Source organism: Salmo salar, chromosome 18 (assembly GCF_965601325.2).
Source record: "Salmo salar chromosome 18, fSalSal1, whole genome shotgun sequence".
NCBI lineage: Eukaryota > Metazoa > Chordata > Actinopteri > Salmoniformes > Salmonidae > Salmo > Salmo salar.
The window spans coordinates 20,513,120-20,531,647 of NC_138308.1; the positions used below are offsets into that span (position 1 = coordinate 20,513,120).

Consider the following 18,528-nt stretch of genomic DNA (forward strand, 5'->3'; position numbering starts at 1 on the left):
TCTAACATGCTGACCACACCGCTCGCACAAAATAAATGTACAAATACATGTTATTCAAATCATTGAGCCAACCAGCGTCTGCGTTGCCAAGCGCTAAAATAGAAGAAGTCAGTTTTATTTGTGACGCTGAACGCGGTGCAAGTCCGGTCTATCCCATCTCCTCATTGGTTTATAGAAGCATATACCCAAGTGCCATCTCCTCATTGGTTATACCCACGTGGGTGATTGAAAGATAAACTGAGGTTGGTCGGGATAATACAGCTTATTATGAAAGTTAGATGCCAATTGCCATATAAAGATCAATGAAGAAAAAGCCTGGAAGGAGGAGAGATGACTAGAAAGATTCCGTTGACCGTTTTGTGTGGATTAATTGTCAGAGTAGAGGACCTTGTGCATTTCAGATAAAATAACTCTACGTTTATATCCCAGGACAAATTAGCTAGCAACAGCAAGCTAGCTAAATAGGACAAATTAGTGAGCAACTGCAAGCTAGCTAGCTAAATTGCCATAAACGTTTAATGCTTTTCAACCTGAATTAATATAATTGGTTAAGATTTTGTTTTGATATTTCAACCTGCGTGTCGTGATCGCGTTTGGTGTGGGGGGACAAAATCAATTTGCGGACGCACCCGCGCATCTGGTTTGGGCATGGTGTAACCCCCATTCTGTCTCACTGGGTAGCAGAGGTTCTGTTGTCTTTACATCCTGTAGGTCTGATATCTGATTGGAGGTTAACTCAACAGTAATGCTGTTGGTCAACAACTCAGATTTTGAATCCAAACAACTGTTATAAAAAGGGTTCTCAGATGCATCGTCTCCCTCCCTTTGATCCTGACCTGCGCTGGTGAGATATACCCCCTTTCTTTTGCTCTCTGCCCCTGGGACTCCTGGAGCCTGGCCTTTAAGGCTATGACTTCTCTTTCTCCCTCTCTGATCATGCCCAGAATAAGGCCTTGTAAAGCTTGTTAATGCTTTGTAACTTAAGCTTTATGCCTTGTATAATGTATTGTTCATTTTACAATGGTATTAAATATCTGCCTTTGATATGGACAATTCTCAGACCTTTCTATTACTTTTACTAATCTATAGACTCTTGCATATTGCTAAATAATCTTTATGGAGTTAGATAATTTTTATTTAACTAGGCAAGTCCGTTAAGAACAAATTCTTAATTACAATGACGGCCTAGGAACAGTGGGTTAACTGCCTTGTTCAGGGGCAGAATGACAGATTTTTACCTTGTCAGCTCGGGGATTCGATCTAGCAACCTTTCAGTTACTGGACAAACGCTCTAACCACTAGGCTACCTGCCGCCCCAAACACTTCTACATTAATATTGCTTGGTTATTTTATAGACTGTTAACATATTAATTGCATAGTCTTATTACGGGTCACATGTGAGGTATGCACATATTGTAAATACACTGCTCAAAAAAATAAAGGGAACACTTAAACAACACAATGTAACTCCAAGTCAATCACACTTCTGTGAAATCAAACTGTCCACTTAGGAAGCAACACTGATTGACAATACATTTCACATGCTGCTGTGCAAATGGAATAGACAACAGGTGGAAATTATAGGCAATTAGCAAGACACCCCCAATAAAGGAGTGGTTCTGCAGGTGGGGACCACAGACAACTTCTCAGTTCCTATGCTTCCTGGCTGATGTTTTGGTCACTTTTGAATGCTGGCGGTGCTTTCACTCTAGTGGTAGCATGAGACAGAGTCTACAACCCACACAAGTGGCTCAGGTAGTGCAGCTCATCCAGGATGGCACATCAATGCGAGCTGTGGCAAGAAGGTTTGCTGTGTCTGTCAGCGTAGTGTCCAGAGCATGGAGGCGCTACCAGGAGACAGGCCAGTACATCAGGAGACGTGGAAGAGGCCGTAGGAGGGCAACAACCCAGCAGCAGGACCGCTACCTCCGCCTTTGTGCAAGGAGGAGCAGGAGAAGCACTGCCAGAGCCCTGCAAAATGACCTCCAGCAGGCCACAAATGTGCATGTGTCTGCTCAAACGGTCAGAAACAGACTCCATGAGGGTGGTATGAGGGCCCGACGTCCACAGGTGGGGGTTGTGCTTACAGCCCAACACCGTGCAGGACGTTTGGCATTTGCCAGAGAACACCAAGATTGGCAAATTCGCCACTGGCGCCCTGTGCTCTTCACAGATGAAAGCAGGTTCACACTGAGCACGTGACAGACGTGACAGAGTCTGGCGACGCCGTGGAGAACGTTCTGCTGCCTGCAAAATCCTCCAGCATGACCGGTTTGGCGGTGGGTCAGTCATGGTGTGGGGTGGCATTTCTTTGGGGGGCCGCACAGCCCTCCATGTGTTCGCCAGAGGTAGCCTGACTGCCATTAGGTACCGAGATGAGATCCTCAGACCCCTTGTGAGACCATATGCTGGTGCGGTTGGCCCTGGGTTCCTCCTAATGCAAGACAATACTAGACCTCATGTGGCAGGAGTGTGTCAGCAGTTCCTGCAAGAGGAAGGCATTGATGCTATGGACTGGCCCGCCCGTTCCCCAGACCTGAATCCAATTGAGCACATCTGGGACATCATGTCTCGCTCCATCCACCAACGCCACGTTGCACCACAGACTGTCCAGGAGTTGGCAGATGCTTTAGTCCAGGTCTGGGAGGAGATCCCTCAGGAGACCATCCGCCATCTCATCAGGAGCATGCCCAGGCGTTGTAGGGAGGTCATACAGGCACGTGGAGGCCACACACACTACTGAGCCTCATTTTGACTTGTTTTAAGGACATTACATCAAAGTTGGATCAGCCTGTAGTGTGGTTTTCCACTTTAATTTTGAGTGTGACTCCAAATCCAGACCTCCATGGGTTGATAAATTGGATTTCCATTGATTATTTTTGTGTGATTTTGTTGTCAGCACATTCAACTATGTAAAGAAAAAAGTATTTAATAAGATTATTTCTTTCATTCAGATCTAGGATGTGTTGTTTAGGCATTCCCTTTATTTTTTTGAGCAGTATATTACCTCACTACTCTCGGTTTCCCGTTTTTCCAGCTGTAGTAACCACCACTCAACGGTATGCCTCTATTGCTTTAACTTAAAGCACAACAGCAACAGCTCACTTTATCCACTGTAGTGTAAACTGAAACAATCCACATCTGCTGGCTGGGGTGTGTTTATAAACAGTGTTGACAGCAATGGACACAGAGTGTCCCTGCTTATGTTTCAGGGAGTCCATGGTTCAGCTGGAGGCCAAGGCTGTGTTTCTGGAGGCTGGAGGCTCAGGGAGGAACTCATAAATCAGCCAGGCTGAGGGTCAGTGCTCAGCAGTGCTCTGTTCAGCCTGGGCCCCACCCCAGTCACAGGGCAAGCAGCCAACAGAACCATTCAACCCTTACCTCAGCCAACCGCCCTACAGACTGGGATACAGGTGTATAGGCACCAGCTGCCTGCTTTCATGAATACAACTGACAAGGCTTCAACTCTGATGAGACTGATGAGCAAAAAGTACAACTTATTTTAACATTCCAACAATGTCCGTAACAACAGGTTAGCCCACCACGATGAATGACAGAATGAACAGCTATAAAATGCTCTGTGTAAGGGCTGGCTGTAGCCTGTTTTGACACAGTGTGAGAGGTAACTCACGACAGGAGTGAAGTAGGGGAAAGGGTAACCCACAGAGGTGGTGTGTGTGTGTGTGTGTGTGTGTGTGTGTGTGTGTGTGTGTGTGTGTGTGTGTGTGTGAGAGAGAGAGATTAGAGATTTGCCGTCACTGAGTCAGCTGCGTGCGGTGGACCTTTGCTCCTTGAATTATCTTACAGGGCAGCCAGTGTTATAATTCCAGAGCAGAATTTAGCCATGCTGCTGAGGGGAAAACCACAAATGTATTAAACTCGGGGGTACAACTTTGGTTTTAGAAGTGGAGGGACAACCTGGTGGAGGGTCTGGGGGTCCTCAGAATGTTTTGGGCATCTAAAGATAATTTCCTGCCTTTCTACACAATCTAATATGACCCTTTTGGGGTCACTTTTATTGTAAATAACAATATAATATGTTTCTAAACACTTCTACATGAATGTGGATGCTACCATGATTATGGATAATCCTGAATAATGAGTGAGAAAGTTTGACGCACAAATATCAATACCCCCCCCAAAAATAATCTAACCACCCATTATTCAAATCAAATTTTATTGGTCACATACACATGGTTAGCAGATGTTAATGCGAGTGTAGAGAAATGCTTGTGCTTCTAGTTCCGACCATGCAGAAATATCTAACAAGTAATCTAACAATTTCACAACAACTACCTTATACACACACAAGTGTAAAGGAATGAATATGTACATTTAAATATATGGATGAGCGATGGTCGAACGGCATAGGCAAGATGCAGTAGATGGTATAGAGTACAGTATATACATATGAGATGAGTAATGTAGGGTATGTAAACATTATATAAAGTGGCATTGTTTAAAGTGACTAGTGATACATTTATTACATCCAATTTTGTATTATTAAAGTGGCTAGAGATTTGAGTCAGTATGTTGGCAGCAGCCACTCAATGTTAGTGGTGGCTGTTTAACAGCATTCTTACATAGGTATTCCTCTTGTCCAGATGGGTTAGGGCAGTGTGCAGTGTGATTGCATCGTCTGTGGACCTATTGGGGCGGTAAGCAAATTGGAGTGAGTCTAGGGTGTCAGGGAGGGTGGAGGTGATATGATCCTTGACTAGTCTCTCAAAGCACTTCATGATGACGGAAGTGAGTGCAACGGGGCGATAGTCGTTTAGCTCAGTCAGGAATAGGAACAATGGTGGCCTTCTTGAAGCATGTGGGAACAGCAGACTGGGATAGGGATTGATTGAATATGTCAGTAAACACACCAGCCAGCTGGTCTGCGCATGCTCTGAGGACGTGGCTAGGGATGCCGTCTGGGTCGGCAGCCTTGCGAGGGTTAACACGTTTAAATGTTTTACGCACATTGGCTGCGGTGAAAGAGAGTCCACAGGTTTTGGTAGCGGGTCGTGTCAGTGGCACTGTATTGTCCTCAAGGCGAGCAAAGAAGTTGTTTAGTTTGTCTGGGAGCAAGACATCTGGGTCCGCGATGGGGCTGGTTTTCTTTTTGTAGTCCGTGATTGACTGTAGACCCTGCCACATACCTCTCGTGTCTGAGCCGTTAAATTGCGACTCTACTTTGTCTCTATACTGACGCTTAGCTTGTTTGATTGCCTTGCAGAGGGAATAGCTACACTGTATGTATTCGGTCATGTTTCCGGTCGCCTTGCCCTGATTAAAAGCAGTGGTTCCCGCTTTCAGTTTTGAGCGAATGCTGCCATCAATCCACGGTTTCTGGTTGGGGAAGGTTTTAATTGTCGCCGTGGGTACATCACCACCGATGCACTTGCTAATAAACTCGCTCACCGAATCAGCATATACATCAATGTTGTTGTTCGACGCTATCCGTAACATATCCCAGTCCACGTGATCGAAGCAATCTTGAAGCGTGGAATCAGATTGGTCGGACCAGCGTTGAACAGACCTGAGCACGGGCGATTCCTGTTTTAGTTTCTGTCTATAGGCTGGGTGCAACAAAATGGAGTCGTGGTCAGATTTACCGAAAGGAGGGCGAGGGAGGGCTTTGTATGCGTTGGAGGTTACAGTAACAATGATCCAGAATTTTTCTGATAAAATTTAGGGAGCCTTGTTTTCAGATTAGCCTTGTTAAAATCCCCAGCTACAATAAATGCAGCCTCAGGATATGTGGTTTCCAGTTTACACTGAGTCCAATGAAGTTCTTTCAGGGCCGTCGAGGTGTCTTCTTGGGGGGGGGGGGGGGGGGGGGGGGTTGGTAGATAATGCGGTCAGCATTTGATTGTGAGGAATTCTAGGTCAGGTGAACAAAAGGACTTGAGTTCCTGTATGTTGTTATGATCACACCACGACTCATTAAGGCATACACCCCCGGCCCTTGTAATGGTGGGTATGATATTACTGCATCTGTAACTTTCTCACTCATCATTATTCACGATTCATTCAGGATGATCCGTAATCATGGTAGCGTCCACATTAATGTAGAAGTGTTTGGAAACATTATATTATTATTTACAATAAAAGTGATTCCAAAACACAAAACATTATCTACCATTCATTTCTATTGGGCACAAAATAATCTGAAACACAACCAAAACAAACAGCAAATACATCCAACAAATTTGTAGTCACAAGCTTGATGTAGTTATTGCGTGCTATGAATGTGGGACCAACTTTAACCTCATAGTCCTTGTTTGATTTCAAATCCAAACTTTTGGAGTATAGCACCAAAAGAAGAAACAATTCTTCACAGTCCCAATAATTACAGAGGGCACTGTCTGTCATTCATATCATAGGCCTAATAGTAGTGTAGAGCTATTTTTACTTGCACACAATATAGCTGGATCGTCCCATCCTGCCCCTAGGGGTCCAGTGCCCCAACCCAACACACCCCACTCAGCTTTAGGATCTTAGTTAAACATTCATTATTGGTTTCAGGTGTGTTAGAGCAAGGCCAGAGTGACAACAGTACGTCAGACCCCCAGGGGCAGGACTGAGCAGCCCAGCAGCTAGTGATTGCCTAAATAGGTATCTCCCCTGACGTGGGCATTTTTCAATAGAGACTCCTTTTGTTGTACAGTATTCCATATAAGGCATCCAGACCGTATGAAAGATGCACAGTATACCCTTAAATCAGGTAATAAATCAAATCTAGTGATACATAACTTGACATTTCTGCCATTGTGGAAGGATAACCAACATTCAAATTAAATGTCACTGCATGGGGACAAGAGCTGTAATCAGTGGTGTAAAGTACTTAAGTAAAAATACTTTAAAGTACTACTTAAGTCGTTTTTGGGGGTATCTGTACTTAACTTTACTTACATTTTTGACAGCATTTAGTTCACTACATTCCTAAAGACAATTATGTACTTTCAACTCCATATATTTTCCCTGACACTCAAAAGTTCCCGTTACTATTTTAATGGCTAGCATGATAGGAAAATGCTCCAATTCACACACGTATCAAGAGAACATCCCTGGTCATCCCTACTGCGAACTAAACACAAATTCTTTGTTTGTAAATCATGTATATGTGTTGGAGTGTGCCCCAGGTTATCCGTAGTTAAAAACAAGGTGCTTAATATAGGGAATTTGAAATGATTTATACTTTTACTTTCAATACTTAAGTATATTTTAGCAATTACATTTACTTTTGATACTTAAGTATATTTAAAACCAAATACTTTTACTCCAGTATTTTACTGGGTGACTCACTTTTACTTTAGTTATTCTCTATTAAAAAAAAGGTCTCTTTACTTTTACTCAAGTATGACAATTGGGTACTTTTTCCACCACTGGATGTAATGGACCCTTGGGGAAGCATACTAAAACATGGGGTAAGGCAGCCTTAAATGTAAGATGCAAACATATGACAACATGTGAGGATGAGCAAAGTCACCCTTCACCTGAACAAAGGAATAACTAGTTACGAGTTTGCATGGATGAAAAAAATAAAAATACATATATAAAAAATGTAAAAATCACTGGCTAAATCACTTTCAGAAACATTTCACACGTTAAAAGAATCTCACCAAATTCATAACATAGTTTAGTTCCTCTTAAACCCCTCCCATGTCCCCTAGACTGGTCTATGGAAACCATGAGAACACCCGCATTAACTGCTTTTCTGTGCGACCAGAGAAAATACGCTGCATTCATGTCCTTCTACTATAATACTCAATGATGATGTCCCTGTGCTTTCTAACTTCACCATGTGTCTGAGTGTGAACCCTCTACCCAACGGTATTCAACTGCAGCTGCATGCTGTCTACTGGCCAACCATGTTGAGTAAATATTTGCATAGCTCATTTTATTTGGGTTTGTGGGTCAGGTAGTAGACCAAGTGATACAGGTGAGAGAATGGTGTTCACGCATTTTATTCACCATCGTTCTCAGAAGGTAACGTTCCGTAATGAGAGACTACTGTTTCAAATAAAGCATTGTCCCAATGTGTGAGTATTTTTTTGAACCTTTATTTAACTAGGCAAGTCAGTTAAGAACAAATTCTTATTTTCAACGACGGCCTAGGAACAGTGGGTTAATTGCCTTGTTCAGGGGCAGAGCGACAGATTTTTACCTTGTCAACTCAGGGATTTGATCTTGCAACCTTTTGGTTATAAGTCCAACGCTCTAACCACTAGGCTACCTACCTGTTATAAGGCAAGGCCTAGCATTGTCATGATGAGTAAATACACAGACAACTTTGCACAATGTTTACAAGCACTGCATTGACCAACAGGACACAGTTTATTTAGCAATTTACTGTCTACGGAGAGAGAGTATGTTTACAGGTAGTGGTGGTCAGTTTACTGCTGTTCAACCAACTTCGGAACAGAAGTATCACGGGAGCAATGAACACAGAACACTTAAAAACAACACCTTTCGTGTAGTGAACAAAGAGTTGGAAATTAACTCGACAGTTGACTTTGAAGATTCAGGAGTACTTCATGCCACTGTAATTCCAATGGCGAGTTGATATGCCATGTCTATAGTTGTGCATAGCTGCAGGAGAGGCATAAAGGAAACTGTAATTTCATCACTCCAACAGCTTGCAAAACATCAGCAATCTAATAGTCCCGTGTAGCTCTGTTGGTATTATAGCAGGGCGCTTGCACTGCCAGGGTTGTGAGTTCGATTCCAGCAGGGAAAAATGTATGCACTCACTACTGTAAGTCGCTCTGGATAAGAGTGTCTGCTAAATTACTAAAATGTAAAAAATATGTAGCACAAAGTAACTGAACTTCTCATAGGGCTGTGTAAATCTGTTTACTTAATAGGGTTGTAGCTGATGCTCGGCATTCACAGTGACGCAACAGCCTAAATAACAGCACCTGCTGCCCGACTCATACAAACAGTGAACACCAAACTGTGTTAGAAGAATCATGTATGTTCTTACTCAACCATCTGACACAGCTTTGTGTGCGCGCTTACAGACAATAATGAAAAGTCATGGCAGATAGAACTAGGGTTGTGACGATTCTAGTATATTTTTTCCATGAAAACACGAAGCAGACCAAACTCTTTGGTCCTTTAAAAACAAGCTGTATGTCAAATTGTGTGTGCAATAGCATGGAAAATAAATCAATATTACTCGGGATGACAATATAATGTTCGTTTCCAACATTAGGGCTTCATGTTTTGTTTCCTTGCCACAATACTAACAAGTATCGTGATGCTGGTATTGTCCCGGCCCTAGATACATTATATATATGAAAATAACATGAGCTTTTTAAAATCAAGGATGTTTTTAGGCCTACAGCCCCTCATAAATAAAACTAGTGGCCAGAAACCAGACAGATCGCTGACATTTCTGATGCTGGAAAAAATTACTTGGATCACAAAATGAAGTGGAAAACGCATCAATGATACATAGTCCAACCATACTGCTTCATGCTGTAAATTCTTCCCTTCGAGGTTTGGCCGTGAAATGGAAGAGTAACGACAGTGGTGGAAAAAGTACTCAGTTGTCATACTTGAGTGAAAGTAAAGATACCTTAATAGAAAATGACTCAAGTAAAAGTGAAAGTCACCCAGTAAAATACTACCCGAGTAAAAGTCTAAAAGTATTTGGTTTTAAATATACTTAAGTATAAATTATTTCAAAATTGCTTATATTCACACAAACCAGACGGCACAATTTTGTATTTTATTACAATTTTTACGGATAGCCAGGGGCACACTCCAACAAATAATTTACAAACGAAGCATTTGTGTTTAGGGAGTCTGACAGATCATAGGCAGTAGGGACGACAAGGGATGTTTTCTTGGATGATTTTCATGTCCAGCTAAGCATTCAAAATGTAACAAGTACTTTTGGGTGTCAGGGAAATGTATGGAGTAAAAAGTACATAGGTCTTTAGGAATGTAGTGAAGTAAAAAGTTGTCAGAAATATAAAAGTACAGATACCACAAAAAACAACTTAAGTACTTTCAAGTATTTTTACGTAAGTTCTTTACGCCACTGAGTAACTAACGAGGCAGAAAAGCAAAAGGCTGTGTCTGTGACCAGAGTTTAACCTTTCCCCCCAAAGCATGCCAAGTACACAAACGCAGGGCACCAGTAGCAGAGTGACTCATTCACAATGCTAAAGCATATGTTTCAGGGATGAGACTAACCAATTCAGGCCAAATAGACACAGCAAAAATATAGAGCTACAGATTGTTGTCAATATAAACTTTCCTCAGACTCTGGTTGACAAAGAAACGATAGACAGTCTCGCTGACAAACATGTTGTTGGAAGCAAGGTTATAGTAAACTGAAACTACTAATGAAAGACATTCGTAAACTGAAATAAAACAATTCACAAACCCGTTTGAAAAACTAAAACTATACAGAAACTTATCTTTGACAAATTAACAGTACACTGTACAAAAAAAAGCACACACAACCAGTCAAAAGTTTGTCAGCGTCATGAGGTAGTCACCTGGAATGCATTTCAATTACCAGGTGTGCCTTGTTAAAAGTTAATTTGTGGAATTTCTTTCCTTCTTAATGCGTTTGAGCCAATCAGTGTTGTGAGAAGGTAGGGGTGGTATATAGAAGACAACCCTATTTGGTAAAATATCAAGTCCATATTATGGCAATAACAGCTCAATTAAGCAAAAAGAAATGACAGTCCATCATTACTTTAAGACATGAAGGTTAGTCAATCCGAAAAATGTCAAGAACTTTTAAAGTGTCTTCAAGTGCAGTCGCAAAAACCAAACACTATGATGCAACTGGCTCTCAAGAGGACCGCCACGGGAACGGAAGACCCAGAGATACCTCTGCTGCATTAGAGTTACCAGCCTCAGAAATTGCAGCCCAAATAAATGCTTCACAGAGTTCAAGTAACAAACACATCTCAACATCAACTGTTCAGAGGAGACTGTGTGAATCAGGCCTTCATGGTCAAATTACTGCAAAGAAACCACTACTAAAGGACACCAATAAGAAGAATCAAATCGAATGTATTTATATAGCCCTTCTTACATCAGCTGATATCTCAAAGTGCTGTACAGAAACACAGCCTAAAACCCGAAACAGCAAGCAATGCAGGTGTAGAAGCACGGTGGCTAGGAAAAACTAGCTGAAAAACCACTGTTTCTTGGCCCAAGCAAGAGACTTGTTTGGGCCAAGAAACACAAACAATGGACATTAGACCGGTGGAAAGATGTCTTTTGGTCTGACAAGTCCAAATTTTAGATGTTTGGTTCCAGGATGTAACAACAAAATGTGGAATAAGTCCAGGGGTTTGAATACTTTCTGAAGGCACCGTACATAGTAATCAATATTTTATAAATGTGTTAATTTGACTGATAATCATATCATTCTATTCACTTCCTCCTTCTGTCTCATTGTCGCATAGACATATATTATATATTGATCGGCCTGCCTGCTCAATGTGCCTGCTAGCAACCACTAGGTAGTTTCATTGACAAACAGATGGAACTTAGCTAGCTAGCTAGTGATTGTGTGCACTGAAACAGCGTGTTGCTTGTGCTATATTTACAATAGGTTGACAGCTTGCCAATAAAGTTGTTCTCAGAAATCAGTTCTAAGCACAGGCTGCAGAAGCGGACTCAGTACTGTCTGCAGTGCACTGACTAGGTTATCCATGCACGTCTTTTTACTTCAGAAATACTGCACCAAACACCTTAGATAGATGTAAAATTGTACGACTAACATGTCCACTGCAAAACATCAAAATAAATTACAGATTTATTGGTTTATCTTAGATTAATTCTGACTATTTTGAGAAAGTGGTAGTGGCTATGTTGTGGATGTGGTGACTCAAGGAGGGACAAACATTAATTGCCAGGGTACGATATAGCGAACATAACACACCCACATCTAACCACAGCTCCAAGACCCAAATATAATTTTTCTTAATGAGAAGCAGAAAAACACATGGAATCGGTGCGTTCAGCTCCCCTTGAAAAAGAACCTAACCTATGACCTGGCCCATCAACTTGTGCATTACTGCCCCACAGTGGCAAAAACTTACATCCCCAAAAATCTAAACACTATACATAAATGTCTTCTCACAGGCTACTTTCGGTCCCTAACACTAAAAACAAGTGAATCAGATCTTAAACCTAACTAAAACTAAACTGAATTTCAAGGGGAAAAAAATCTATAAACTATAATAACATTGGTTGGAATGTTGAAGAGTCACATTCATTCCTCCAGGTTCCAAAGTTCCCGGACGGAGATAGAAATAATTATGTAAGCATAAACACCTGTGCCATAGGACTTACCCATATCTCCCCTGTGCCTCCTCTTCATTCTTCACCTGCTCTAATCACAAAACACATGTGGCTCTGAGAGAGAAAGAACAGCTCTGCAGCGGTTCCTCTGAACAAGGCTCTCTCTTTCTCAGACTCCTCCTCCTTCCCTCTTGGTCTCTCTGTCTATCGCTCTCTGGCTTGAACGGAGTCCCTGAACCCCACCCATTCTGAGCTAGCGTGTGTCCGCAAAATGCAAAACACAAAAAGATCTGATCTCCATCCATTTACCTTATTCATCCTTTAAGCACAATGGATATCATTGGAAAATTTCATATTTTTTGTTGAAAGGACACACTGTCAAGTGGTGGAAACAGGCATCCAGAATCAGATAAAGTGCACAGTAAACATAGCGCAGGGAGCTGGATACACATAGTAGAAAACACACTGGGGAGGGCTCATGGGGATTTGAAAACAGGTCAGCTCCTGTTATAGAACTAATTGTTTTAACGTCTCACCTAGGCCACACAGTCTTATCACCACGACTCAAACACACAAAGGAAGGAACTTAAAATGTTAGTCAGGTAACTGAACTTGAACCAATAAGCTAGGCTTATTTGTGCCATATAGATACATTATATAGACAGTCTGTTTGCATATAGAGCACATTTCAACGGTGAGCGTACCATGTTTCCTCTTTCTATGCCTAAAGTATATTTGTTTGAACATGTTGAATCAACATAAGCCACCACAACCAACATTACAAGTAAGAATGTCAAAATGACATTATAGTCATGGAAACATATTCAGGCCAACCTTTTGTTTGCTTTCCCCTCCTCCTTCCCTCTGGGTGTTTTCGCTTTTCTGGGACAATGCTTTATTTGAAACAGTAATCTTCCATTACGGAACGTTACCTTCTGAGAACAATGGTGAATAAAACGTGTGAACACTATTCTCTCACCTGTATCACCTAGCCTACTACCTGCCCCACAAAGCCACATAGAATGCATTTTACCCAACATGCTTGGCCAGTTGGCGATACCAGGGTGAAAATTAACAGCAAGCAGCTGCAGTTTAACACTGTTGGGTAGAGGAAGTTCAGACAGACAGACACACACACACACGTAATACTTGTTATAGCAAACATGAACTAGGCTTCCTGGGGCCTTCCATGAGGTTGAGTGTTCTGATGTGTTGGAATACTTTTCATATTACTATAATAGACTGTTTTCCCAATTCTATTCTGGTATAGGCCTACTCGTTTGTATGTAGTAGGCCTGAGTGTGAAACTGCCTTGAAGGCTTTAGACAACACCTGCAGTCTCATAGAACACAGAAGCTACTTATAGAAGCAGAGACAAAGTCTCTTTGTTCAGGGTTTTTTTTATGTGAAGGTTCTCCAGTACCGTGGAGCAAGAGCAACCAGCTAAAGCGGCCTATGTTGGGGATCGGTTACATTTTTGGACAACTTGATTGGCAGAGGAGGTGCTTGGAATGAGTAGGAGTTTAGAGATTACATTCTTAGCATCAGCAATGCAGGTTTCACTTTACTGTGAGGTTTGCACTACTGTTGGCTAAATATTTTGGCCTACAGTACATCCAGATTCTTTAAATGCTGTATGGTCAGGACACCTCTTAAAACAAACTTTTAGACATACTTGTTGGAAACTCTGACACTGACAGCATTTTCACACATTGATGAATCAACCACACTGTCACTTATTTGACAAGTGGTTGAGGCTCACATCATTAGCACCTCCTACATTAACTCAAATGTACCTCATTCAATATTACGCTAAATGAACATTCAAAAATGTTTGCAGTAACCTGCATTAATTGTTTTTATTGTTTCTGTACAGTATGTGCAGTTGATTAATCAAAATTAGATTAACATTTGAAATATTGGTACTGTAGCCTCATGATCTAAGTTCTACATAGCATTCAGTAGCCAGTAAAGTCATTGAGTTAGTCTCAGGCATGTAGGCAAGTCTACAAGCACGATGTATGGGAACAGTGACTGAGACGTGCAATAAGGTCTCTCTTTAGTCTTTCAGCAAACCCTCAATTGTCAAAATTTCACAATAGAATACCTGAAAAGACCGAGCCTTCAAAGAAGAGGATATATGAAAGTTTGTACAATCATACTATACGGGCCTGATAGGGGTATAGCTTTTTAGTCTTCTAGGAAATAAATAAAATAGCCTACTTTGTAGGAAAGGGAACACTGAACAAGTTTCCATCTTGGCTGCAAAATAGTAAGTCATTAAAATAAGTAAGCTTCCTTTCATGATAATGCACAAGGCCATTGGTACTTTTGACAAACTCAAACAAGATAGATGACAACCCATATACAGTCAAATTATCTGAGGTTTTCAATACAAATGAGAATAAGCAATCAAATCAAATCTGCATCCACTGCAGAGCAATTGATCTGCTGTATGATTGCATTTATCCTGTTTCTGAGGGGAAATTGGCAATTAAGGTCAATTACAGGATTCTGAAAACAATGCACGTGTCTTTGGGCCTTCTGTAGGAAGTAATGAATCCACTAAGATAACTGAAAGTACCTTGACCTTTCAGAGGTACAATTTGCCAGTCTAAGGTCAGTTTGCCAAAAGACTAGAGTAGTTTTAGTTAGTAAAAGCTTTTTCCTCAAATTAGAAGCCAGCATCAAATTTAGAACAGTTCATTGGAGCAATACTTTGTGTTAGTTAGCATTTCTCTGTTGTGGTATTAACTAACCATCTTCCACAAGCACAGCTTGCGACAGTTGAATTGGCCAATTTTCCACTGTTTTTTAACAGCTTCCAGCCCTATCAATAGGGTCTTTTTCATGCGATTTCTCTCTCTCCTTGACTTCAGTTCAACCTTCCTCCCTTAGTACCAGGGGAAAAAACATCTCTGGACACTGACATTGAAGTGTTCATCTTCAACCTTTTGAAATTTCCACATGCGATAATGAATGATGTAATGGCCTAATGAGATCAGAAAGCAGTGGTGGAAGAACCGTCAGTGCTTTAATCAATCTGCCAGGCTTAATAGCTGAAGACAGTGGGTTCGGAACAGCAAGTCACGAATCTGTGTTTTGTGTCATGGTGTCTGACTACAGATAGCAGAGGTAACACGCTGGCCTCCGGGAAAGAGTATTTGCTGATGTCACAGAGGAATATCACACCTTCAATCTTCGCAGATAAACAGGCTCAGAACTCACCACTAAAGAGATAAGATTCGAGGAAAATACCAACCCTTGACCCTGTTTGGTTGGTTTCATGCAAATCTGACTGTCAAATGTATTGAATAGCCTACAACTTCCCTTCACCCAAATACGATCTATAAACATATTTCCCCCAGCAGCAGCGATGGTAGATGTGAGACAGAATCTATAAAACAGTCTCTGCTACAGTATTTTTTCTTTCAGTAGTTGCTTAACTTGAAAGAGAAATTAGTGGCTGGGTGGTCACATCTTAGCTAGGGCTGGGAATTGCCAGGGACCTTACGATACGATATTATGACGATACTTAGGTGCCGATACGGTGTGTATTGCAATTCTCACAATTCTATGTATTGCGATTCGATACTGTGATTTTATTGCGATTCGATGTTCCAAACAAATTGCTCAAACATGTCTGCTGCAAAGGGACAAGAGAGCCATGAGAAAACGAGTTTTGTTCAGACATGGTTATAAGTGCTGAAAACAAATTGGCTCCCTATAAAAAGATGAAGAACGAGCTATGAAGGAAAAATACTGGAGTCTTGGTGCCGGTATAGCTAACTAGAGCAAAAATAATATTGCGATTGTGAAAACGATACATTGTAAAAAATAATATTCCGATATGTAACTATCGATTTCCCCCCCCAATCACTAATCATAGCCAACTCATTGGCACATGGAGATCAATGTATGGCTTGACACTATATGGACAATTCAGCTGCTATCCCTTGGTGAAAGCCAAGGACTAAAATCCCAAATAGTAGATGGTATAGATGGTTTTGTTTCTTAACAACCAACCTAACACGTGTGGAACTATGGGACAAAACAGACAGGGTTGGCTTAGATTGTTGACAACATGTGAACTACACTGAATAAAAATATAAAAAGGCAACATGTAAAGTTTTGGTCCCATGTTTCACGAGCTGAAATAAAAGATTCCCGAAAATGTCCATATGCACAAAAAGCGTAGATCTCTCAAATTTCTTTACATCCCTGTTAATGAGCATCTCTCCTTTGCCAAGACAATCCATCCACCTGACAGGTTTGGCATATCAAGAAGCTGATAAAACAGCATGATCATGACACAGGTGCACCTTGTGCTGTGGACAATAAAAAGGTCACTCTAAAATGCCACAGATGTCTCAAGTTGAGGGAGCGTGCAATTGGCATGCTGACTGCAGGAATGTCCACCAGAGCTGTTGCCAGAGAATGGAATGTTCATTTCTCTACCAACGTCATTTTAGAGAATTTGGCAGTATGTCCAACTATCCTCACAACCGCAGACCATGTGTAACCACGCCAGCCCAGAACCTCCACATCTGGCTTCTTCGCCTGCGGGATCGTCTTGATCAAACTGAGGGTTTGGACAATCAAAGAATATCTGCACAAACTGTCAGAAACAGTCTCTGGGAAGCTCATCTGCATGCTCGTTGTCCTCACCAGGGTCTTGACCTGACAGCAGTTCGGCATCGTAAACGACTTCAGTAGACAAATGCTCACCTTCGATGGCCAATTGCATGGCACGCTGGAGAAGTGTGCTCTTCACGAATGAATCCCAGTTTCAACTGTACCGGGCAGATGGTAGGTCGTTGTGGTTTGCTAATATCAACGTTGTGAACAGAGTGCCCCATGGTGGAGGTGGAGTTATGGTTTTGGCAGGCATAAGCTACGAACAATGAACACAATTGCATTTCAAAGATAGCAATTTCAATGCAGAAAAATACCGTGACGAGATCCTGAGGCCCATTGTCGTGCCATTCGTCTGCCGCCATCACGTTTCAGCATGATAATGCACAGCCCCATGTCGCAAGGATCAATACACAATTCCTGGAAGCTGAAAATGTCCCAGTTCTTCCATGGCCTGCATACTCACCAGACATGTCACCCATTGAGCATGTCTGGGATGCTCTGGATCGACATGTACAACATCGTGTTCCAGTTCCCGCCAATATTCAGCAACTTCACACAGACAATGAAGAGGAGTGGGACAACATTCCACAGGCCACAATCAACAGCCTGATCAACTCTATGTGAAGGAGATGTGTCGCACTGCATGAGGCAAATGGTGGTCACACTAGATACTGACTGTTTTTCTGATCCATGCCGCTACTTTTTTTGTTTTAAGGTATCTCAGACCAACAGATGTACAGTATCTCACAAAAGTGAGTACACCCCTCACATTTTTGTAAATATTTGAGTGTATCTTTTCATGTGACAACACTGAAGAAATGACACTTTGCTACAATGTAAAGTAGTGAGTGTACAGCTTGTATAACAGTGTAAATTTGCTGTCCCCTCAAAATAACACAACACACAGCCATTAATGTCTAAACCGCTGGCAACAGAAGTGAGTACACCCCTAAGTGAAAATATCCAAATTGGGCCCGAAGTGTCAATATTTTGTGTGGCCACCATCATTTTCCAGCACTGCCTTAACTCTCTTGGGCATGGAGTTCACCAGAGCTTCACAGGTTGCCACGAGTCCTCTTCCACTCCTCCATGACGACATCACGGAGCTGGTGGATGTTAGAGACCTGGCACTCCTCCACCTTACGTTTAAGGATGCCCCACTGATGCTCAATAGGGTTTAGGTCTGGAGACATGCTTGGCCAGTCCATCACCTTTACCCTCGGCTTCTTTAGCAAGGCAGTGGTCGTCTTGGAAGGTGTGTTTGGGGTCGTTATCATGTTGGAATACTGCCCTGCGGCCCAGTCTCCGAAGGGAGGGGATCATGCTCTGCTTCAGTATGTCACAGTACATGTTCGCATTCATGGTTCCCTCAATGAACTGTAGCTCCCCAGTGCCGGCAGCACTCATGCAGCCCCAGACCATGACACTCCCACCACCATGCTTGACTGTAGGCAAGACACACTTGTCTTTGAACTCCTCACCTGGTTGCCACCACACACGCTTGACACCATCTGAACCAAATACGTTTATCTTGGTCTCATCAGACCACAGGACATGGTTCCAGTAATCCATGTCCTTAGTCTGCTTGTCTTCAGCAAACTGTTTGCGGGCTTTCTTGTG

General features: G+C 42.0%; 1 protein-coding gene across 4 annotated transcripts in view; it reads right to left on the bottom strand.

The window, feature by feature from the left end:
* The window catches only part of LOC106577006 (phosphatidylcholine:ceramide cholinephosphotransferase 1), a 48,576-nt gene that overhangs the window by 11,858 nt on the left and 18,190 nt on the right, over positions 1–18,528 (bottom strand). Inside the window, exon 1 of one of the 4 annotated variants that reach the window (XM_014154638.3) lies at positions 12,322–12,462. The exons of the other annotated variants lie outside the window; for them this stretch is intronic. The gene's annotated coding sequence lies outside the window, so the exon portion shown is untranslated. Of the gene's footprint in view, positions 1–12,321; positions 12,463–18,528 lie in introns of those variants that run through there. 4 annotated transcript variants of the gene reach the window in all.